The sequence below is a fragment of the Furipterus horrens genome, unplaced genomic scaffold (assembly GCF_987537825.1).
Source record: "Furipterus horrens unplaced genomic scaffold, mFurHor1.1.pri manual_scaffold_6, whole genome shotgun sequence".
NCBI lineage: Eukaryota > Metazoa > Chordata > Mammalia > Chiroptera > Furipteridae > Furipterus > Furipterus horrens.
In genome coordinates this window covers 20,007,713-20,031,736 of record NW_028327176.1, presented here as the reverse complement: position 1 = coordinate 20,031,736, position 24,024 = coordinate 20,007,713, and the positions used below count along the sequence as shown (strand labels likewise).

General features: G+C 40.8%; 1 protein-coding gene across 3 annotated transcripts in view; it reads right to left on the bottom strand.

The window, feature by feature from the left end:
* Positions 1-4,575, bottom strand: part of RASGRP3 (RAS guanyl releasing protein 3) — a 101,499-nt gene extending 96,924 nt beyond the window's left edge. For 2 of the 3 annotated variants that reach the window (XM_090281138.1, XM_090281139.1), the window contains exon 1: positions 4,351-4,575. The gene's annotated coding sequence lies outside the window, so the exon portion shown is untranslated. Of the gene's footprint in view, positions 1-4,345 lie in introns of all 3 variants that reach the window. The other variant, XM_090281136.1, reaches the window with a different exon arrangement.
* Positions 4,576-24,024: the final 19,449 nt, after the last annotated feature.

The following is a 24,024-nucleotide window of genomic DNA, read 5'->3' as shown; positions in this document are numbered from 1 at the left end:
TTCCCAGCCAGATGTTATGTGGGTTCCTCTTCCCTTCTCAGCTCTGGTGCTGTGGGCTGGGGAGCCCCCCCTGTGGCTGACACCCCGTGTTCCTCAGGGGGAACATTTGCCGCTAAGATATCCCTCTGGAATCTCAGCCACTGCCCATGGGAGCAGGGCTAGTCTACTTTGCTCAGCGTTCCTTCTGTAAATCCTTGGTCGTGAGACTTCTCTTCAGCTAGTCTTCACTTGGTTATTCAGGCTGCTTGTTCTATATTTTAGTTGTAACCTCAGTTTGGTCCTGGGAGGCAGTGAGTGCACCTTTCACCTACTCCACCACCATCCTGGATCTCAACGAGTGAAATACTTTTGAGGGCTACAAAGTTGGAGATAAATCTAAAACTGGTCTTTCAGGTCAGGCAACTGAAGGGTGTATGCAATTCCACGAAGTCCTTTATCAGAATCCCTTAGCACAATTAGCCTCTGAACCATCTAGCAGTCCGCAGATGATTCTGCAGTGATTCTGTGAACTCGAGGTTTCCTAAGGAGCTTGCTTCTAGCTGCAAGCTGTGCCGTCCCTGACCCGGGCTGAGCAATGTTACCTCCCACTGCCACTAGGGGGCAGCCAGGGACAGAGAGAGGAGTTGAACACTCCTCTTGGTCCTGTTTTCAGCATAATCGTTATTTCCCCAGATAAATAAGGGAAAATAGAAAATGAGCTACTGAAGGGAAAAACAATCTAGGCAATAAACAGATTTTAAAAATCTCTGTGTAGAAACAATTCCCTTTTCGTCAGAGAGATTAATCAAAAGGTGCAGAATTCTAAAGGCTGCTACAATCAGGAACTAAAGACCAGTAATCTTCTTAAAGATTGGCTTATAGCATGAGCAATTGGTACCCGTGGATCTTTGCAGATGGAGAAAGCAAATCCAGAGCAGATACTCCACATTCTCTTTGAGAATTAGCAGGAACATGGGCTTTGACCTCATACTCACCTGGATTCCATTTTCTGTCTGTCTCTCCCTAGCTAGGTAACCACAGACAATTAACCTCTCTGAGCCTGTTTGCTATCTATAAAATGTGGCTGGGAATGGAAACTGCTCATACGTGGTTGTGAGCATGACATAACAGAATGGATACAAAAGGCTTGGTCTACAGTAAAGGCTCAATCAATGTTGCCCATCACTACTATTTCTGGTTCTCACCTCCCTCCTAAGCTGTTTCCCATTTCCAGCTGTCCACGTATCATTTATAGCTACTTATCCCATCATTGCCTCAAATTTAACATGTCTGAAACCAAAATCCTCATCTCCCTTACTAACTCCCTGATGTGCTGCTATCTCTTTGATTGGCTATTTCCTTCAAAGGGACACAAAATGTATCATCCTCTCTAATACTTCCTCTCCTTCTATACCATATTCAATTAGTTTACAAAACAAGTCGATTTGCTCTCTAATGTGTCTCCATCTGGTTTCTTTCTCTCTATTGTCACCAGTACCCAGGCCTTGGAGACCTGCTCTCTGCCCTCTGGTCCTGCCTTAAGTGGGCAGACCTTGTTGATGTCATTTCCCTTTTCAAGACCCCTCAGTGGCTCCCCAGTGTCTTTAAATTCGATTCTAAACTGCTTAGTCTGGCATTACAGTCCCATCACAGTCTGACCCCAGCCTCCTCCAGATGCCTCTCTCTTGCTCCATATGCTCAGTGCCTCTGAGCCTGTCAAGCTGATTGACGCACAGTTCCCTGGAATAGTTGCCAGATTCAGGAAATAAAAACAGGACACCCAGTGAAGTGTGAATCAGATGAACAACAAATAATATTTTGTATAAGTATGTCCTATGCAATGGGCCTCATATACACTTGTGCAATAGGATATAATTTCACTTAAAAAAAAACTATATGTTATTTATCTGAAATTCACATTTAAATGGAAATTCTGTATTTCATCCGGTAACCCAGTAAATTCCTGTCTCCGCCCATGCACACAGCGCCATGCTTGTCTTGGATGCTCTAACCTCTTGCTGTATCCATCAGATCTCCTTCTGCCCTCAAGGTCCAGCTCAACCTCATACCTCCATGACGCCTGCCTGGATTGGGCTTTTCTTATCTGGTATTCATTCTCTACTTCATTCATTTGATTCCCTATGTAAGATGTCTTGTGTCCTCTATAATCGTATTTAATAAACACGATTTGGTTGTATGGTGTTGTTGCTGATCTGTCATATAGGATGTGAGAAGTTGGGAGCATAGGAGAAAAACCTCCAGGGGCCACTAATCTGGATTTAAGGAGCTTAAAGACACAAAAATCAATACGCAATCCCCCTCCCCACACAGCCTCCCTACACCCCATTCCACCACATCCCACAAATCATGGGTCCATTTGCTGACATCTAAATTTCTCACCATTTCACGCTGTCTCCTCAGTAATCTGATTCCACTTATACTTAAATGTGAGGGCTAGGGGTGGCTATACTATGTAACCTGAAAACCCATAGTGATTATTGCAGTTATGCTGGAAACCAAGAAATACATTTCTATTTAATTAGAGAAGTTTTAAAAAATGGCATCCCTCCACCCCCCAATTACTAAATTCTAACAACATAAAATACTCTCAGGAGTTTGACAATACATCAAGAAACCTATGAAATTATTAAGCAATTCCTAAGAAGTCTATTTTAAATAACTGGCATTTCATGAATACATTTATAAGCATCTATGGGTATCCAGAAACCAATAACCAATAATACAGTGTCTACAAGTGAAAAAATACATTCTTAGAATAAAATACATAGCTTATAATTTATGTTATTCAAGAATGTTTCAAACATTTTAATTCTCATAATGCAAACATACAAATGTGTCAAATAAGAAAGTTGTTTTGAAACTGTAAAGGGAAGGAGTTCAGTGTTAAGAGGATCACTGCAAGCGATGTCTCTATCACTAGACCCACGTGGAGTGGCAGTTAATTAGATTACCTTAGCTTTTGCTTTGCAGAAATAATAAAGTGGATTCAGAGCTGCCATTGCAGCTCTGCAGTGTCCTGAAAATAAGTGCTAAGACATTGTTCTGAGTCTTCAGATCCAGCATATTTGTCCAGATTCATTAGAGTTCCCTCTATTTTTAACAACCTGAGTTTAACTAAAAAAATATTGCTTTCTATTCAAGAATATTTATATTTTGCTGCTGTTTCCATGGAATAAATTATACTTTATTAATCAGAAAAAATAAGCCCTACATCCTCCCAGGAAGGAGCAGAGCCGATGACATGCACGCTACGGCAGACCAAGCCTTGGCCTCCTGCACCAGTCACAATCTGGCAGGCTCAGCTTCTCTGGCTTCTAGCTTTGCTATCTCCTTACGACAGATTCTAAACATACCCATCTCAAGCTGGGAAAAGCCGACATAACAGCAACATATTTCCTTCTGTTCTTCCTTTTCAATAAACCACCAGAACTGTACTCCTTTGTTCGACGTTGTGGTAACATTAATCAAGTTACGCCAGGACACAGATGTGGATGCTATCAGCAGTGGATGCAAATACGGTGCATCATTTAAACAGACGAACGTGTTTGATCTCAAGGAATGTGAAAAGAATTTGGAATGTCCCTAGGAGCTTTTCAAGTGTTTGTGGGCCACGTCAACTGTTCTTGGATTTCATCCATTCGCTTTCGACCTTTCCACTTCCAAACCCAGTGACATTTTTCAGGGCCCTTGGAAAATACATGCTGAATGAATGTTTTGAAATAATAACTTTAATGTAAACAATTATTGTGAACAGTTTCTATCGCTGGAGCAGTTCAATGCTGTGTTTTACGCTTCTAGAAGGTTCTCCTTTGACTGAAAATGTTCAGGAGAAGCTTCATATTAAAAAAAGAAAAAAAAAACACTTGATCTTCACACAAAGTTTAAATTTTAGTTAAAATAACTTTGCAAACTTTGATCATTTGCGCTTGACAGCCCAGTAAATATATTCTAAATCAGTACTTTATCAAAGAAATGGTACATGGATTATTAATCAACACTTTGAAAAGGACAGAAAAAGGGTCAAATATCCAGAAGTTAATTTTTAATGATCTTCAATGAAATTACTTATTTAATATCCTGGGAATAATGAAACAAAGGAAAACTTGGTGGAGATAAAGTTGTCTTAAGGAAACAACTACTTTTAAAATATATGTATTATTGTTAAAAACTGAAGGTTAGAATTGAGGCTGATTCCTTCATTGCTTCGGAGACGTAAGCAAAGCTCAGTGAAAAGTTGCAGGAGGGCCTGCCTTCAAATCACTCACACACACTGTCTGTAGCTAATATCCCAGTTCGTGATGTGCATGTAGACGCAACAATGGACAGTCTTAAAAAGGACACTTACCTTACCTCCCAGATGTGGAATCATTTCAGCTTCACCTCGCTATCGAATCATTTTTCTTTCTTCTTCACCAACCCCTAACGAGTTTCTCCTCCACGTGTCGAAACACCTAGAGATTCCTGTTCTCTCTTCTAAAATGCTGTCATTACCTCCATTGCCCAAATCCAGTTCAAAACTAGGAAGAGGGGAAAAAAAAATCAAATTTGCAAGCTGTTTACCCTTAACAGCAACAGTGAAGCTGCTAAGCTTTGAGCTCAATGAATTAAAGGTTGTTTGGCTAAATGGCAGGCACACTTCCTCCTATTCTTTCTGAACTTGGTTTTCCTGCCTCCAGTGGAGCTTTTCCTTTCCTGGTCTATAAATAGGCTGGTCGTAATAGTACTGAGGAAAAAAGAAGGCAGGAAATGCATTTGATTTGATTTCAAAAAGCAGTCTTGTGTGTGTGTGTGTGTGTGTGTGTGTGTGTTTCTTTCAAATGAATACCAATAAACAAGCTAAGGAAAATTTAGCTTTGATATGTGCGTCATACTCAAATTTTCCTTTAATTTCTTAGAGGCTTCATTTCTCTATAAATTGTCATTTACCATAAGCAAAGCTTAGGTTTGGAGATGTATCATTTTCAGTGTAAAATACTATGAACAGACCTATATCTAATACTTCATTTCCTAAAGGAATGCCATATAAATTGAATTTCCTGGGGAAAATTAGGGAGGGGGCAGAAAATGGAATGATACCATATTTGCTTCTTTACATTCAAAAGGAGGTGAAGTACTGTTTGAGACCAGGTTCAGTAAAAGGAAGGATTCATCAGGTGAACAAGAAAAGTAGACACTTTGCGTAAAAGAAGGTATGAACTGAAATTTATAAACCAGTCATTCATCTGCACTAAACGAATAGGTTGTCCACAGTCTTGCAACTCAAAGTTGTTTAACTTCTCATAAATACAACACAAACTCAAACAAAAATTAGATGTCATTTTTCACATATCAGATTGGCAGGTCGACATTTTGGATATTGTCTGATATCATTGAAATGTGGAGAAATACATATTCCTATAGTAGGAGTTGCAATTGTAAACTGGCAAACGCTATCTGGAGGGCAATTCTCAACTTCTTTCAAAACATTAAGTGCACATACTCTAACAAGAGCCTTTAACACAGTTGATTCTGCAAAGTGGGAGGGTAGATCTGGGATGGAGGACAGTTTAGTTTGTGATATATATCCTTTGTGCTCTTTTAACGTTTTTACTGTGTGCACTTTAAAGGATTAGTTTTCAAGAGAGAATTCTTACACATTATTTTATATGACTATTAAATATCTATTTATTATATATCTACTGATCATCCTACACTTAATGCTTGTCAACAAGCTGCTCTTTACATTGGGGTAATATTTTGAGAAACAATACAGGAATAACTAGAGGATTTCTTGGAAGGAGGGGCCACCCTAAGTGCTGTTCACCGACCAGTAGCATTAGCAGCACTTTGATCAGAATCTCTGGCGAGGGGCTTAGCAAGCTGTATTTTAACTCCAGGTGATTCTGATGTTCATTAAATGATGAGAAGCACTGGTCTATAGAATTGTTTTGTTTATTTGTTTATAATCCATCTTCTAAAAGGGATTTGAGGCCATTGATTTTTTAAATGTATAAGGAAAAACTTTGAATGCTTTTTATTCTGGTGACTCCCATTTAGAGGGCTAGAAGGATTTTTCACATAAGGTTAAGAAGACACACTCATTTCCCAGTGACTGGAGAGGCAACCTGAAGCAAGGTGAAAGCAGTGCGAAGAACAAGCTGCAGATGTTTGTGGGCAAGACAAAGGAGCTCTCCCTTTGGGATAGTCATGATATAAACAGATAAGTTCAAAGCCAGCTTGACTCATGTATATTTGAAAACCATAAGTTGCCTGAAATAAGACTAAACCAAAGAAAACACTAAGAAATTAAACTAAAAGTCACTAGGTGAAAACAAAACATCCCACTCCCTATTCTTGTTTAGTGATTTGATTATTGTTTTCTGACCCAGCCATTTCTTGTCCATTTGTAGCCTTCATGCAAAGCCCTGTGTCTTAGAAACAACAGGTTGAAAAATCTGAGCCAGAGCTGGTGAGGGAAAAGCAATAATATCTACATCCCAGGTACAGATGGGGAGGAAAAGATTTCTTAAAGAGAGGGAGAGAAGAGAACGACCTCCTTGTAATAGCAGGAAAAAAAGAAGGAAGTCCGTGGTAGCTAGGACGTTAACAGCTGCCGTGTACTGAAGTTGACATTGGCTAGCGATGGGGTAACATGCTTCTGGCAGCAAACCATGCTCTCGTGTGAGAAGAATGAACACTCCTAAGGAACTCCAAGAACATTTGCCAGGCTTTCATGGTTTTCTGGAAACATTCCCCGCCTCTTTCGTGGGGAAGTATTTTACTCCCCCCAAAAGAATAACTTCACAAGCTCCCTGTACAGCCCATTTGTAGAAATGAAGCATCAAAACATGTCTGGGAGCAGAAAGGCTCTATACTCTTAACCTAACATTAATGACAGACACTCTCAAAAGGCATTAAGGGAAAAGAAAAGTGAGATGTGACTTTCTTCAACTATTTTGATTCTATAACTGGAGGAAAATACATTTTTTAAATTGCAGTCATCAGTAGAGAAATTCTACGTACATGTACAATATAGAGGAAACCTAAGTGAACGTCCTCAAAGAGAATGCAAAAAATAATATATATATGTATATACATACATACATACATATATATATATATATATTAATGCTCTCATTTGCTTAGTGCACTGCATGTATCTGAACCTGTATATCTGGTAACTATTTTTAATAACAGCCTGTCTTTGTTCACAAAGTACAGAAGGGCAAGGAGATAACCCAGTTGTGGGAACTGTGCCCCTTGACTTGAATTGCACCATAGTAATGAAAATAAACCCGACTGCTGGACTGACGTGTCAGGAGGGGGCAGGTAAAGGATGGGTTTCTGAATTTCGGCAGGAGCGCTGAAAAGATGTTTGAAAGTTAGGAAGGAGTTCTATGTTACAAAACTAGAATATAAAATTTAGCAACTCTCTGAAGGAACTAGAAGGCAGTGAAATAGAAATGAAACTTTTCTTGGGGGGGATTGCTGGGGGAGGGGGGTGCTGGGTGGAGGGGAACAAGGGGGAGAAAATTGGAACTGCTGTAACAATATAATCAATAAAAAAACATTAAAAAAAATGAAACTTTTGCATTTATTTCGTTAAAATGGAATTGCGTTCCTCAGTAGTTCATATTTATTTAGCCTAATCCTTAGTAAACAATAGCATTCGGATTACCTTGCAAAATTATAACGATCCTGGCAAAAATAAAACAATTCACAATATCTCCCAGGAGAAGCCCAGCCTGGGTAAAGTTGAGCAGGAAAATCTAAACCAGACTGCCTTCATTGGATTTGGCTTTGGCCTCTGCTGGTATTCTGTCACTTTGCCATGCACGCACCTAAAATAAAACAGCACTAGTTTCCATGTAATGAAAAAATAAGGGATTTTGAGACTGTCCAATAATAAATGCTGGAGGTCTTTTCAGTTATGTCAAGACTCAAATCTGATGTCATAATAACTAAAGGAAATTTTAATCGGTGTTGTGGAAAAAGTTTTGTAGAATAACTTTGAAGCATGGGGCCCTCGCTTTGCTGTTTCTGCTAGCTGTGTTTCGGGAAAAGCCTTTGGACTCCACTGAAAAGAGGGTTGAGAAGCTAATTAGTGTTAGAGGCAGGATGAAGCAAATCCATCACTGGGAGGAAAATCTGCAGAAGAAAAGAAAACAAGCCATTGTAGGGACAGAGCATGGCACACTTCTGAAGACAGGGCAACTACCATGGGCTCTAAGAGTACTGGTGCCATGTTACCTTATTCTTGTACAACAGTTAGACAGAAGGAAGGAAGGAAGTAGGGAAAAGAGCAGGGCAGTGAAACTGACTGACCCATCAAAGAGTAAAAGTTATTGCTTTGGCAGATACTCTGGTCCAATAAAGGCCAGTGGTAGGTTGATTGCTGATTTAATAGTCCATACACGTTCCTGGCTTAAAAAACAATAGATTAATTTGAATTCACATACTGTCCTGAACCATAAAAAAGAAAAAAAAAACTTTAAACTGAGTTTAATCACAAGATTTGGAATTCTAACATAAATTTTGGGGTGCAAATTCACCTCAATTAGATGTAGCAAGTTAAAACAACTGAGTCTTCTGGCCTTATTCAATGTGACCAAGAGATGCTTTCTCTCCCTGCTGGCTTTGAAGAAGCAGGAGCTCCTTCTGGAAAGTGCCACACGACAAGGAACAGAAGGTAGCCTCCTTCCAACAGCCAGTAAGGAATGGAGGCCCTCAATCCAACAGCATGGAAGGAACTGGATTCTGCCAACAACCACAAGAACTTGGAAGCAGCTCCTTCCCTAGTCAAGCCTCAGATGAAACAAAAGCCCCAGCCGATACCTTGAGGCAGCCTGGGGAGACTCTGCAGCAACGCGCCCAGCTAAGCCACTTCTGGCTAGGTATATAGGAGAGTCTCCTATCAAAATGGTTTATAGTTGTATGTAAGGTAATTATGTTCATGTAACCATACGTATCCTGTCACCTTTGCCACCTTCTATTGCTTAGAAGCAAGTCACAGTTCCTGTCTGTACTGAGGTGGAGGGGTCAAAGGACATGAATACCAAGAGGCAGGGGATCATGGGGGGGTCTCCCTAGAGTCCATCTGCCACAATGCGTAACCAACCTAGAAAGAAGAAACAAGTACATGTAATACCTGGTGTATTACTAGAGGACAGTTGGGACAGTGTTACCCAAAAGCAGAATAGACAAACAACTTCTTGATTTTTCCCCCTTCAAAGCAATGAAAAGTGTACTGCCTTGAGAGAGAAGCAAGTCTGCCCTCTACCATTACACACTTGAGCAATTCCATAAGCAAACTGTGCTCCAAAATGTTCTCAGGCTCCATCTCTGAGACCCTCCCAGCTCTCAGCTTCTGTGACTTCAGACCTGCCCTTCCAAGTGTCTCAGGATATTCTGCAATGCCACAAATCCTGGTTCTAGTCATACAGAGTATTTGGTGACCTCTGTGTTACTGTTGATTTCTTAAAAGAACAATACAGTCACTTACAAAAGTGAAAAGCCAAACCTTTTGGGGTGTTACTCTCGTATCTAATTTTTGATTTTTGATTTGAATGTTTATATTTCTAAAGAATGATGTCATTCTAAAAATACATGGAGATAAACCACTATGAAGTTCACTTTGTATAAGCATATTTGGGACTAAACACTGTTCTCTATGGGGAATGAATTACATTACATCCAAAAAATATTGAGCACATCAAGAAATTACTTTGGCAGTGTAAATTCGTGGATTCTTGGAGTTAGAGAGAGCCTTCACAGACATTTATCTACCATCTGATGTGCAAATGTTCTTCAGAAATAAAAAAAAAAAAACTTATAAATTCCTAAGTAAAAACAATGTCATTGCACATTTTGTGATGCCATATACATAACTTCCTCTGTTAAAGATATGATTATAAATTCAACCTAAATGAGGCAACTACAGACACAAAACAAACCTCAACAAATTCAAGAAAATTGAAATTATATCAAGCATCTTCTCAGACCACAATAGCTTAAATCTAGAAATAAACCTCAAGGAAAAAACTCAAAGACATTCACAATCATGGAGAATGAATAACATGCTATTAAATAATGAATGGGTTAACAATGACATCAAGGAAGAAATCTAGAAGTTTCTGGAAACTAATGATAATGAAGATACAACAGCCCAAAATCTATAGGACACAGCGAAAGCAGTCCTGAGGGGTAAGTTCATAGAAATACAGGCCTACCTAAAAAGGTTAGAAGAATCTCAAATAAAAAATCTAACCCTACAGCTACAAGAACTAGAGGAACAACAACAACAAACAAAGTCCATAGCGAGTATAAGGAAGGAAATCATCAAGATCAGAGCAGAATTAAATGACATAGAGACTAAACAAACAATTCAAAGGATCAATAAAACCAGGAGCTGATTCTTTGAAAAGATAAACAAAATTGATAAGCCTTTAGCCAGGCTCATCAAGAAAAAAAGAGGGGACCCAAATAAACAAAATCAGAAACAAAAGAGGAGAAATCACAACCTATGCCACAGAAATACAAAGGATTGTAAGAAATTACTACAAACAACTATATGGCAGGAAATGTGACAACCTAGATGAAATAGACAAATTTCTGGAAAATATAATCTTCCAAAACTGAATCAAGAAGAAGCAGAAAGCCTGAATGGACCAATAACAACAAGTGAAATTGAAGCAGTAATAGAAAAAACACCTAGTACACAGAAGCCCTGGACTGGATGGCTTCATAGGCGAATTTCACAAAACATTTAGGGAAGAACTAACTCCTGTCCTTCTCAAACTATTCCAAAAAATCCAAGAAGTGGGAAGACTCCCAAATTCTTTCTATGAAGCCAGTATTACCTTAATTCCAAAACCAGGTCAAGACACAACAAAGAAAGAAAAGTACAGGCCAATATCACTCATGAACATAAATGCTAAAATCCTCAACAAAATATTGGCAAACTGGACCCAGCAACACATTAAAAAGATCATAAACCATGATCAAGTGGGATTCATCCCAGGGATGCAAGGATGGTTTAATATTCACAAATCAATAAACATAATACACCACATAAACAAAATGAAAGACAAAAATCACATGATCATATCAATAGATGCTGAAAAAGCATTTGATAAAATACAATATGAATTTATGATGAAAACACTAGCAAAATGGGAATAGAGGGAGCATACCTCAACATAATTAAGGCTATATATGAGAAACCCAAAGCCAACATCATACTTAACAGACAAAAACTGAAAGCATTCCCCCTGAGATCAGGAACAAGACAAGGAGGTCCACTATCTCCACTCCTATTCAACATAGTCTTGGAAGTTCTAGCCACAGCAATCAGACAAGAAAAAGAAATAAAAGGCATCCAAATTGGAAAAAAGGAAATAAAACTGTAATTATTTGCAGATGACATGATAGAGTACATAGAAAACCCTATAGACTCCACAAAAAAACTACTTGACCTAATAAGTGAATTTGGCAAAATTGCGGGGTACAAAGTCAATACTCAGAAATCAAAGGCATTTCTATACACCAACAATAAAATATCAGAGATAGAAACTAGGGGGAAAATCCCATTTCCTATAGCAAGAAGAAAAATAAAGTACCTAGGAATAAACTTAACCAAGGAGGTAAAAGCCCTATACCCAGAAAACAACATAACATTGAAGAAAGAAATTAAGGAAGATACAAACAAATGGAAGCATATACCATGTTCATGGATGGGAAGAGTCAACATTATTAAAATGTCCATACTACCCAAAGCAATTTATAGATTCAATACAATCCCTATTAAAATACCAGTGACGTATTTCACAAACCTAGAACAAATACTTCAAAAATTTATATGGAACCATAAAAGACCCCAAATAATCACAGCGATATTGAAGAGGAAGAAGACAGTAGGAGGGATCACAATACCAAACATCAAACTATACTACAAAGCCACTGTAATCAGAACAGTCTGGTACTGGCATAAGAGCAGACATATAGATCAATGGAACAGAATAGAGAGACCAGAAATAAACCCAGGTCTATATGGTCAAGTAATATTTGACAAAGGGGAAAGAGACATAAAATGGAATGAAAAGAGCCTCTTCAACAAATGGTGCTGGGAGAACTGGACAGGAACATGCAAAAAAATGAAACCAGACCACCAACTTATACCATACACAAGAATAAACTCAAGATGGATAAAAGACTTAAATGTAAGCTGTGACACCATAAAAGTCCTAGAGGAAAACATAGGCAGGAAAATTTCAGATACAGTATTCCTTCACTTGTCATGGGTATTACGTTCTAGACGCCCCCATGATAGGTGAAAATCCGTGAAGTAGGAACCTTACATTTATTTTAGTATTTATATATATTTTAAGGCTTTATAAACCCTTCCCACACAGTTATAAACCGTTCCTAGTCCATTATTAACCTTTCCCAGTCCCTTATTAACCTTTTCCACACTTTATTTATAAACACTACTTATGTTCTTAAATATATTCTATACTCTTAGACCTACGTAACTTTAACAACATATGTATATAGTACCGCAAAATCCCGTGATATAGCAAAAAATCCATGATAAATACTTAAATATAATATTTTTAAAAATCCCGTGATACAGTGAGGCTGCGATAAGTGAACCACGATATAGAGAGGCACTACTATATCCCATGTAGCAATATTTTTGCCAATATATTTCCAAAGGCAAGAGAAATAAAGGAAAGAATAAACAAATGGGACTACATCAAACTAAAGAATTTCTGTTCAGCAAAAGAAAACATCAGCAAGATGAAAAGGGAACCAATCATATGGGAAAATATATTTGCCAATGATACATCAGACAAGGAATTGATCTCCAAAATATATAAAGAACTTATATGACTCAACAGCAAGAAGACAAACAACCCAATTAAAAAATGGGCAAAGGACCTGAACAAACACTTCTCCAAAGAGGACATACAGAGGGTCCATAGGCATATGAAAAAATGCTCAACGTCACTAGCCATCAGAGAGATGCAAATAAAAACCACAAGAGATACCACTTCACACCAGTCAGAATGGCCATCATCAACAAATCAACAAACAACAAGTGCTGGCGAGGATGCGGACAAAAGGGTACCCTGGTGCATTGCTGGTGGGAATGCAGACTGGTGCAGCCAATATGGAAAACAGTATGGTATTTCCTCAAAAAACTAAAAATGGAATTGCCTTTTGATCCAGCAATTCCATTGCTAGGATTATACCTGAAGAATCTGGAAACACCAATTCAAAAGAACCTATGCACCCCTATGTTCATAGCAGCACTATTTACAATAGCCAAGTGCTGGAAACAGCCTAAGTGCCCACCTGCAGATGAGTGGATCAAAAAACTGTGGTACATTTACACATGGAGTACTACACAGCAGAGAGAAAGAAGGAGCTCTTATCATTTGCGACAACATAGACAGAACTAGAGAGAATTATGCTTAACGAAATAAGCCAGGCAATGAAAGACAAAAACCATATGATATCACCTAATATAGGAAACTAATGAATAACACAAACAAACGAGCAAAATTGAACCAGAGACATGTAAATAAGGAGCAGACTCACAGTGTCAAGGGGGGAGGGGGGAGGGAGAGAAGGGGGATAAATAGGGAAAGAGTCTAGTCAAGGAACTAGTATAAATGAGCCATGGACATTGGGGTGGGGATTGACTGTGGGAGAAGGGGTGGGCAGAGTGAAGGGGGAGCAATGGGGGGAAAAGTGGAACAACTGTAATAGAAAAACAATAAATAAATCAAAAATAAAAATAAAAATAAATGAGGCAACTAAAAATTGCTTTCCTCATTAGATAAATTTTTCTCTTTTTACAGGCAAAAAATTAAGTTCCAACATAAATAGAAGTTTAAACATGTATTTATGTTATTCTTATGTGACTAGGCTACACAATGAAATCCATTATAATGTTCTCTAATACTTCATTAAGAACACATTAAAAGTTTTAAGTCAGATTGAAATGAGGAATGCTTCATTTTCATTTAGAGGCTTAAGAGGGATAAAAAGTTCAAGATAAAAATGACTTTTTACACTATTTGGGATCAGAGCACCTGAGAGTCTGGATTTCAAAACACTAAACACTAAGGCCATATACTTGGAGCTAATATCACATTATAGCTCCTTATTATATGGCTTGCTCAAATACCAAATACTAATGCACAATTAACTGAAAGAAACCACGTGCTACGGCTTATATTTTATTTGGACGAGTCCCGCAAATTACTTTTTTACTGTATTTTTTAACCACATGTAAGTCCCTGCAGAGTATAAAACTCTGAGCTTGAGCCACTGAAGGAAAAATAAAATGAAACATTTGGTCCTTGCTCTAAAAGCATCATACATTCTAGAGCAGAATTTCTCAAATTGTGGCCCCATGACAGCCTGTACCACAATAACACCGAGTTTATTGAACACACAGCGTGCTGGGCCTTTTCATTTCTAATTCAGTAAGCCTAGGGTAAGTAAAGAACACAGCTGCACACCGAGAATACATCAGAGGAGAGCCGTGTGTACCCAGACTCCTATTAGTTAGAAGGGAGAAAGGTGATTAAAGACGTAAATGCTAACACTGACCAGACTTCAAAGCCAGACTTTGAAGAATGTGCACCATAGCAGATAATACAACTCATAGGAGTGAAGGACAATTTACTCTTAGAAAATGTTACCTGTTGTATTAACTGAACACTATTAATTTTAAATATATTCATTTAACTGGTTGATTTGCATGTGATTAGAAAAGCACAGGGAATTTATGTTTTATATTTGAATATTTAATAACATTAAAGAAGAATTTTTCAACACTGGAAAGCCACATTGGGAGCAAGGTGACTAGCATACCCCTCAAATTTATGTTCATTCAAAACCTCAGAATATGGCCTTATTAATGGAAATAGGATATTTGCAGATGCATTTGGGGATCTCAAGATGATAGCATTCTGAATTTAAGGTTGGACCTAAATCCAGTATTTGGTGTCCTTTATAAGAACAAAGGACACACCAAGATGAAGGCCTTATGAAGACAAAGGCAGAGACTGGAGTGATGTATTAGGTACAACTCAAGGCATCCCAAGGAATATCTGGATCCACCAAAAGGTAGAAAGAAGTAAGACAGTATTCTCCCCTGGAGGCTTCAGAGAAGAGGGCCCTGTCAACACCTTGATTTCAGATTTCCAGCCTCCCAAACCGTGAGAGAATAAATGTCTATTGTTTGAAGATATCCACTGTGGTAATTTGCCAGTTCTTAAAATACACCAAGGATGGCTTACAGGTTACAAAAAAAGAGATGCCTTCAGCCTTCTGGACAGCAGGGTGGGTGGGCTTTGAGGTCAGTTGTCTCCCAGCAAAGCAGAATCTTCTGTTCACTCCAGTAGGACACACACATTTTGTTTTTATTAACATACAAGCATGTGAAAAGTATTTGGAAGCTCTATGAAATATTTGTCTGGAGCATGGCATCATGTAGGTACATGAACTTTGCCAGTATCCCACTTATTGGCATTTAGAGAAAGGCAGTGGAAATGCAAAGGCCACGACCGTTACCAGGCACAGAGAGACACAGCTGAGATGTGGCTTTTCAGTTATTGTCCTCCGAGACCCAGATAATGTTCTCCATCTATTCAAGGTACAATTTTATGGAGATTCGGGTGGCAAAGTGTAGGGCTTGGAGTCAGTGATTAGAAAATGGATATAGGCCTGCAGAGGAATTCTCTACAGGAAGCCATAGGAAGAAATGTAATTCTAAATATGAGAAAAACATTGTTGAAAGTTTCTCCAAACCCCTTAGGTGTAGGTGCCTACTGTGGTTTTAAAAATGTTTGCCAATTGCTTAACACTGCTCCCATTGAAAGGTGGAGTTTGTGGTTTCTCCCCTTGAACGTGGGTGGGTTTTTTGACAGCCTTGACGAAACAGAATGCGGCAGAAGCAGTGATGTATGACTTTCAAGGTGAAAGTAGAGAAACGCAGTGTTTGCTGGTTTTTGGGGGGACAATTGCTCTGGGAACCATTGGCTGCCGTGTAACAAATCTAGATACTCTGAGACCACCATAAGGAAAAAAGCACATGGAAAGGAGGAGGAGGAGAAGAGAGTCTGAGATGCCTAAGGAGCCCAGGTGTTCTTGCCCCAGCTACTTGAACCTTCTCAGCCCAGATGCCAGAAGCTTTCAAGATGATCCCAGCCTCAGCCAACACCTGACAACATTCTCATGAGAGTCCTCAATCCAGAATGCTCAGCCAAGTAGCTTCCTATTTTCTGACCCACTGACACCACAAGAAACAACAAATGCTTGTTGTTATTTTCGTCGGCAGCCGTCCGTCTCGAGAGACGATGGTGTAGCTTCCTAAGAGTCTATCTGCACCGCCGAGAATGGCTGTGCAGTCCGACTCGGGAGTGACACAGTATCTGTCTCCTCCCATTTTGAATCGACATCTTGCAATGACGCTGGAGTGTCCTCTCCAGTGAAGCTGAAGCTACAGAGCCTGGGCAGGGTGATATGGAGGGTCTGCTGTTGCCCATGCAGCAGACCCCCCCTCTCTTCGCAGCTGAAAGCTGCTGAATTTCAGGGTGATTCATTATGCAACACTCAGTAACCAACCCAGAGCCTGAGGCTAATTGAAACTGCTTAAGAAAGCCCAAGAGGTTCTTGTAGTTACCTCCAAATTCCTCTGAAGAAAGGGGTAGAGATGGGTGAAAGGCTCTGCAGCAACTGAAGCTTGGGTCGTCCCTGCTCGTAAGGCTGCTAGTCCATCGTCACCGTGCTGAAATGAGCAAGGCAGACCTCTCATCATGACTAATCATCAGAGAGATGCAAATTAAAACCACAATGAGATAGCACCTCACACCTGTCAGAATGGCCATCATCAACAAATCAGTGAGTGCTGACTAGAATGTGGAGAAAAGGAAACTCGTGCACCGTTGGTGGGGATGCAGACTGGGGCAGCCACTGTGAAAAGCAGTGTGGAGGTGACTCAGAAAATTAAAATGGAACTGGTTTATGACCCAGTGATTCCACTTCTGGGGATATATCCAAAGAAACCCGAAACACCAACTCAAAAGAATATATACACCCCTATTTTCATTACAGTGTTGTGTACAGTAGCCAAGGCGTGGAAGGAGCCCAAGTGCCCATCAGCCGATGAGTGGATAAAAAAGTTGTGGTACTTTTACACAATGGAATATTGCAGAGCCATAAAAAAGGAGGAAATATTGCCTTTTTTGACAGTATGGATGGACCTTGAGAGCATTATGTTAAGTGAAATAAGCCAGACAGAGGAAGACAAGTACCATATGATTTCACTTACATGTGGAATCAAAGGAACAAAATAAACTAAAAAGTGGAGACAGGCTCATGATACAGAGAACAGACTGGCAGCTGTCAGAGGCAAGGGAGTTGGGGGCTGGGTAAGAAGGGTGACGGGATTAAGCAAAGAAAAGGAAAAACTCACAGACACAGACAACAGTATGGTGTTTACCATGGGAAATGGGGGTGGGGGCAGGAGAAAAGGATAAAGTGGGGATAATTAATGGTGACAGAAGGAGACTCGACTTTGGGTGGTGAACACACAATACAGTATACAGATGATGTTCTGTAGAACTGCATACCTGAAACCTATGTATTTTATTAACCATGTCTGCAATAAAGTCAATAAAAAATTTTTTTTTAAAGTTCTTCATGTAAAAAAAGAAAAAGAAAGAGCACAGCGTACTTCAGAGATATTGTAGGTTTGGTTCCAGGCCACCGCAATAAAGTGTGCCATCAACTTTTCGGTGGTGGAAGGCCTTGCTTTCAGTCTGTAAGAAGTGCAGCACTTGGGAAGCACCATATAGCGAAGCTCAATAAAACAGGGTTTCCCTACCCAAGTCACTCGTGCAGTGGGATGCTGTCGGGAATGGGAAAGTGATCATAACAATTTCCTCCCATATGCCAGAGCAAGGGCAGAGCCTATGAGAACTGAAGTCTGAAATGATTTTTTAAAAAAAGAAGAAAGAAAAGAAAGAAAATGTCATTTCCTATTGGTGGCGGTGGTGGGGAGTAATTAGCTGGGCGGAAGGAGTAGGAGCTGGCTGGGTGGTCACGGTTAGGGGTGAGTTCCACAGCAAGAGTGAGGCCGTGCAGGTTTAAGCCATTATCTTTCAAATCCAAACACGCTTCTGTACCCTGCTTTGCACTGCTGAGGATAAAACTACAAAGACAGTCTGCTTTTATAGCTGGATCCCTTTTAGTCTCCACAGGGTGCACTAGTGGGAGCCTGTGTGGCTGGAGGAAGAAGAGGACTCTCTGCTTCCTAACTCCTTCATATTTCTCACAAAGCTTCTTCACCCTGCCAGATGCACTGTCATCCCACAGAAACAGGGAATTCACTTTTTTATTTTGTTCCCACCTATATGAATCAGCTCCTTTGGGCCTCTTTAGAGACATCAGCCCCAGCCAGCCAGTGCTGCCTCCTCAGATAGTTGCTTCTGCTTTGTGGGCAATTCTGGTGTGGTTTCTGCCTCTTGAATAGACCCTGACTGACACAGAGACATTCCTTTCAAGGATAATCTGTAATAGTAACTTAACTGAGTTGGGAGTAACAGAGGCTTAAATACCAGGGAGATCAAGTTCAAATGCCAATGCAAGGACCAGAGACAGGATTTGAAGCAGTGATCACAAAGTCAGAAGGCTGAAGCTGGGCAGAGACAGAATAAAAACGAGTAGGACAGGAACAAAGTAGGTTTGGGGCAATTGCTGTGAAGGTAGGTCATGATCACTCACCCCACCTCTCATGAACGATGCTGCTAGGAGGCATACATAAGTCAGCAGAGTGGGAAGCACTGGCTTAAAAATCTTGGACAAAGTGGACAAAGTTATCTGTATTTGGGGTTGGTGAGTTCTGAGAGAAGCTTGCAAAATGACTCCTAATCTATGTTGTCTATGGTCATCGAGTCAAATGGACATGGAAAAGAGGGCCCTTTTTTTATGCCTCATTGCCCTTTCTGGCCCACCATATCTGCTCCAAAGACTGGGGTTGTCTTGAAACCAAAGTTTGAGAGCACTTACTCAAGGTATTTTCAGATGTACTATCTGAACATTGCAGAGTACTGATCCCAGTGGCCTTCTCAGCTCCAGGCTGCTCTACCCAAGTACTCTCAACATTTCCATGTAGATGCTCCCGGGCATCTCAAACTCCCCATATTCAAGACTGGATTTGATTTCTTTTTCATGAATACCAGTTATGGCCCTAAATGCTTACAACTGGGGTTGTAATTTATCCTGCTAACCCTCCCACCTTGATCAGGTGTTCAAACAATGTCAGAAGACCCTAATATCTCCATCACAACCATCCATCCACTTGAACCACTCACCTCCACGTTGGTTCTATTCTCACACGGGCGTTTCCCTGTAGCTCAAGATAGCTACCATATCTCCAAATAGCTCAATATCCCAGGTTCAAATGAGAAAAGAATGACATAATTCTTTTCAGGATTCCCAGTGTTTTTGCTGTATTTCAATGGCTCTGAGAATCAATCACTGCGGCCAGGAATCTATGGCAATTGACTTAGCATTAAGTCACATGTTTCACTCTGGAAGTTGATTCTGGATCCCCACCTGAAGCATATTGGGTGAGAATGAAGGAGGAAAAGAATTCCCATGGAAAATTGGGTTACAGTTAACAAAAGACAGAAGTGTGGATGCTAGATGCCAAAAAAAAAAAAAAAAAAGAAGTATTTATAAAATGAGTGCAAATTATTACTTTGTTTATGCACTGTACTGGAAATATTCTTAAGCTGTTTTATAGTTATAAGCCATGCATAAGAATCCAGTAATAAGCTCCACTAAAAAAGTCCTTCATGTTCTTCATCTACTATGTCATTTGAGCTTTTGTTACTTTTATGTAGTGTAATACTGAATAATGACAATAGCCACCCTTCATTGAGCATCTCCTATTTGCCAAGCACACCAAGAGTTCTCACTTAATTCTCTTGTTAACTGTCTCAAGAAAGCATTAGTGCTTATATTTTAAAAATAAGAAAATGAGGCTTAGAGAGGTCAAACACCTGTTCTTTTCTTTTTAAAGATTTTATTTATTTATTTTTAGAGAGAAGGGCAGGGAGGGAGAAAGAGAGGGAGGTAAACATCAATGTGTAGTTGCCTCTTACACATCCCAGCTGGGGACCTGGTCCACAACGCAGGCATGTGCCCTGACTGGGAATTGAACCAGTGACCCTTTGGTTTGCAGGCCAGCGCTCAATCCACTGAGCCACACCAGCCAGGGCTCAAACGCTTTTTCCATAAATAGAAAGAAAACCTGGAAAAACTTGTAGACTATATTAGCCAGATAGTATCAGAAACAAAATAGTCTTTAACTCTCAGTGGCTTAACACAACCAAGGTTTATTTCTTACTCATGGCTCACATCCAAGTGGGCTTACAAGGGTCTCTGTTTTATACAATTACTCGTAGGCCTAGGCTGACTGAGGCTGTACCATCATATAGCTACAGCATCTGGACCAAGTGGCCTTCTTCATCACCATGGCAGATGAACAGAGATCTAGACAGTCACACACTGGACTGAAGGAGTAATGTTTTCAGTCTGGAATTGCCCTGCATCACTTCCACTCACAGCCAATGGCCAAAACTAGTCACAAGGCCTTAACTATTACTGTGGGCCTAAAAAATGTGGAAAAGCACTTGGATATCCAGTGAGCAGAGGCAATCACAGATGTTCCTGATTGTAAATAGGTTTTCTGTTCATTAGACTCTAATTTCTTTTGGTTCTAGCTAATCTTTTTGTCTAACCAACTACGTTTTATTTCACTGTTTTAAAATACCAGTTGTTATAGAAAATGTAGAACACAACACAATAGCAATAATAGTTTAGTGATTAAGAGCACAGACCTTAGAATCAGACTTCCTGAGTTTGCATCCTGGCTCTTTTTACTTTCTGTGTGTTTTGGGGTGAGTTGGCCAACCTCTCAGTCAGTTTTGTTCATATGTTAAAGGAAATAATTCTGATGTTAATAATAGAATTGACCTAACAGAGTTACCGAGATTAAATGAGTTCATTGAAATAAAGCATGAGGACAATGCTTAATATGGTGAGTATTCAATAAATCTTATCATTATTATTACCAAACCACTTAGCTTTTCACTGAATTAAAAATACTGTTTCTTAGTTGAAGATGTAACTTCAGCCAGAGATTTTGTGTGCTGGGTCACCAGGCAACCACACAAGAGGGGGTGCAAGTGTAAACCTTAAACCACTATTGGAAAAACAACTCAAAGCTCATGTTCAGTTGAAAGTGGTTGAGCAGTGTGGTCTTTATGGGCAGAAGTGAGCATGTGTGCACGTATTTGTGGGTGAAGTCCAAAACGTAAAGCAGTGAGGTGGCTGACAAGCCACATGTGAAATTCAATTTTGAGACTCCCTCTTCATGTAACCTGTACATAACATAAATACAGTTAGACACTGTCTTGTATATTCATGAATCAAGACGTAAAACAGAATTATCTCAACAAGCAGACACAGGGCTGGACAGAGTCATGACAGGCAGAAACAGAGCAGGCAATATTAACAACAGGCAGCTTGTGGCCAGCTGATATTGAGACAGACCCAGAAATACCCCGACAGGGGGCTGGGGGAGGGGCGGCCAATATTGTGACAGTCTGGGCAATGTCATCACAGGCACCTAGGGACCAGCCAATATCATGCCTGGCCGTATTTGTGTAGGTAATAATAATAAGGAGAAAAACTACAATATGGTCTAAAATGGAAAAAGCCTACTTGATTTTTAACCCAGTATTTATTTATTTATATTTACTATACCAAAGCGCAGCAAAAAGTTTGTGAGGAAATGCATCAAAGTGTCAGCGGTGGAAGCGTTAGAGGTGGCTCAGCGCTGGTGTCACCCTTGTTACCCACCCTGCTGTGGGCGACCCGTGGTCCGCCGCCCCCTGCCTGGCTACCCACAGAGCGACCCCTTTCAGTGAACATGGGAATTGCCAACCACTGAGAGCCGGTGCCTCTGTCCCGGGTCAGCAAAGCCCTGCCCCCCGCCCCCCACCCCCAACCCGGGACTGCCCGAGGCGGTGCTCTAAGGCGGGCAGCCCACCTGGACATCGCCTGTCGGACCATTTGTCCTTTCTGGAGGTGGCTGAGGGCTGGGACTGCCTTCTTCTCGTCTGGGCGTCCACCGGCTGCGCGTGGCATCCCCACAGCCTGGCCGCCACAGGCGCATTCCCGTCTGTCAGATGGCGCTGGGGATCGTCACGGATTCAGCTCCTGGGCTTCTTGCGCTCCATTTCATCTCAGGAGGAGAAGCCCGTGTCAGCTCTGTGCTGACGTCATGCTGCACCACACATGTCCCTCCCCTTCTGGGGGAAAGGACGACGGTCCCCCAGTGAACAGCGTCCTTCTGGGGCTAAGCAACTCAGCACACCTGAGTGTGTGTCGTCGGAAGGGCCTTCTCCATCTCTAGAGCCAGCAGCTGGTCTGCTCAGGACCTCCTGGCCCCCCACGCCTGGGCCCTGGGACTCGCGGCGTGCTGGTGCCTAGAGGAAGGGGCGCCCGCCTGGCTGGTTTGGGCCCTGTGGCTGTCCCGGGCTCCCTAAACTGTGACAGCCTGGGACCTGGGCGGGCTTCTCCCCACACAGCCTTCCCAGCCAAAGGACCAGTGCCAGACCTGGTCCTCAGTCGGTCCCTGGTGGGGTGTGTGTAAAATACTCATGCACAAGCATGGACAAACAGATGTGTACATGCTCACATGCACGCACAGCCCCACCTCAGCAGACCTGCTCTGAGGTGGTCCTCCCAGCTACCTGGCAGTGTCCTCACCACCGCACACATGGGTGGGCACTGGGAATCCATCCCCTGATGCCCCGAAGCTTCCCCACGGACTGAGAAAGCCTCAGAATCACACTGTCTTTTCTCCTCTGGACATAGTTTTTCCCATGGAGGGCAGGTATGAAGCACTAGCTTCTTTCAATGTAGCCCCCCCAAGCCAGAAACCTGCTGTCACCCTAGAATCTTCCCTCTTCCCTTCTCTTACTGGCTTCAAACTGCTTGAGTAATCTGTGTGGCATCTCAGTGAATAAGATGAAGTCTTGTGTAGTTGGGAGGAAAAAAAGAAAAAAGAAAATCAGTAAAAGGTACAATAAATCTGGGAAAGACTTTTTTTTTGTTCTTTGTTTTAAATGCAAATGTCTCTCTTAGCAGAAGACGGAGAGAGACTGAGAAATCCCGGGTGCTGGTGATTAGGAACCTGGGGAGGGAATTCTGAATACCAGCTCTGACCTGAGGGAGAAATTGGAGAACAAATATGCCAAGAGCTGTTGACTCATGGTACATGATTCTGAAACACAAAAGTCCCCTGGCAGGAAACCCTGTGGAGACTACAGGCTAATCCTCCTGCCCTTGTCAGTCCCACAAGGGGTTGAGCAGAAAGGGGAGCAAAGGGAAGTTGTTGTATTGTATATTGTTTTGCTTTTGTCTTAAAGAGCAATTCTTCTTAATATTTATACTAACATCCTGAATAAAGATGTAGAGGGATGCAAACTTGATAGAATCAGACTCTCAAAAGCTCTTGACAGGCTGAAGTGAAGGAACAAATGACAGAAGGTAAAATTAATAGGAGCAAAGGTAAAATTCTGCATGGAGGGTCAGAACATCACTTGCAAAAGTTCAGACTGGGGAGACCCAGCTTAGTAAGAGCCCATACTTTTTAACCTTGTTGTTCATTTTATATCGACTGGAGCTTGGTAATTGCTCTAATTACAATTCCCAAGCCTCAGTGTGTTTAAATATGCCAAGGAGAAATAAGCACAGAGACCATGACCGTGCTGTCTCAGTCAATTGATGGTTTCTAGCAAGTCTTCAGACATTTCTGTTCATGTGTACCCAGTAAGCGGATTTGTGGATAATAGTTCATTTTAACTAAGTTAGCACTCATACTGAAAAATGGCTTTAGAAGATTTCTGCACAAAAGTAACACGTGAAAGAAAGATAGCCAAATTAACCTTA